Source organism: Chrysochloris asiatica, unplaced genomic scaffold (assembly GCF_000296735.1).
Source record: "Chrysochloris asiatica unplaced genomic scaffold, ChrAsi1.0 scaffold00537, whole genome shotgun sequence".
Classification (NCBI taxonomy): Eukaryota; Metazoa; Chordata; class Mammalia; order Afrosoricida; family Chrysochloridae; genus Chrysochloris; species Chrysochloris asiatica.
Window position 1 is genome coordinate 277362 of NW_006409055.1, and position 1415 is coordinate 278776.

Genomic DNA, 1415 nt, shown 5'->3' on the forward strand with positions numbered 1-1415 from the left:
ATATATATATATATGCTCTGGTAGTGTAGTGGTTATGAATCAGGCTGCGAACCTTAAGGTCAGCAGTTCAAAACTACCAGCTGGTCCACGGGAGAAAGATGAGGCTTTCTACTCCCGTAAAAAGATTTACACCCTCAGAAGCCCTGTACAGGGTCGCTATGGGTTGGAACCGAATCCATGGCACACAACAACAACAACAACAACAACATATATATGTATATATATAAAATAAAACCAGAAGAATATAATGCAGCACCAGCGAAAACAAGACTAAATGTAGCAGTATTTAATCACAAAAACGGGAGAGTGGGGCAGAGAAGAAAAAGAGGAAGAAGAAATAAAAAAGAAGAAAAAAAAATCTGTAGCTAAATATAAGTATTTCTTTAATGTCCTAACTCTCTTTCAGTCACCTCTGCCCTCCTCTCCCTACTGTTAGGTGCTGTCAAGTCAATTCCAACCCATAGTGACCTTTTATCGGGGCTCTGAGGAGCAGCTGGTGAGCCCGAACCACTGACCCTGCAGTTCAAAAGGCTTTGCTGTTTTGCACCTCAACCTAGAGTGCTATGCAGGGACTCCTCTCTAACCAGTGAAAGAAAAGAAAAAAAGCAAATGAAATAGGACACACATCCATGTCTCCTGTATAGGGTTTCTGCAGAGTGGCTGGTTAGCTTGAACCACCGACCTTGCAGTTTGAAAGGCTTTGCAGTGGTGCCTTAACACACAGCACTACACCGGGACGCCACTCAAACAAGTGAGAAAAAGCTGACCAAATAGTCTGCACATCCATGTCTCCCTTATAGGTTTCTGCAGAGTGGCTGATTAACTTGAACCACTGAACTTGCAGTTCAAAAGGCTTTACAGTGGTGCTTTAACCCACAGCGCTATACCAGGCTGCCTCTCAAACCAGTGCAAAGCTTTTTGAACTGCAAGGTCTGTGGTTCAAGCTCACCAGCCACTCCTCGGGAACCCACACACTCTGCCCAAGATGAGACACGGATGTGAATCTATTTGGGTCTACCTTAGTTCACTGGTTTGGCAGGAGTCCCGGCGTAGTGCAGTGGGTTAAGGCACCACATTGCAAACTTTTTGACCTGCAAGGTCAGTGGTTCAAGCTTACCAGCCAGTCCTTGGGAACCCGCATGCTCAGCCCAGGCATCTATTTGGGTCTGCCTTTTTTCGCTGGTTTTACAGGAGGCCCGGCATGGCTCTGTGGGTTGTGGTGCCACACTAAAGAGCTTTTTGAACTGCAAGGTCGGTGGTTGAAGCTCACAAGCTGCTCCTCAGAAACCCTATACTGAGTCGTTACGGATTGGAATTGACTCGACAGCTCCTAACAACAATGAGAGGAGGACAGAAGTGACTGAAAGAGAGTTAGGACATTAGAGACATACTTACATTAAGCCACAGATTTTCTT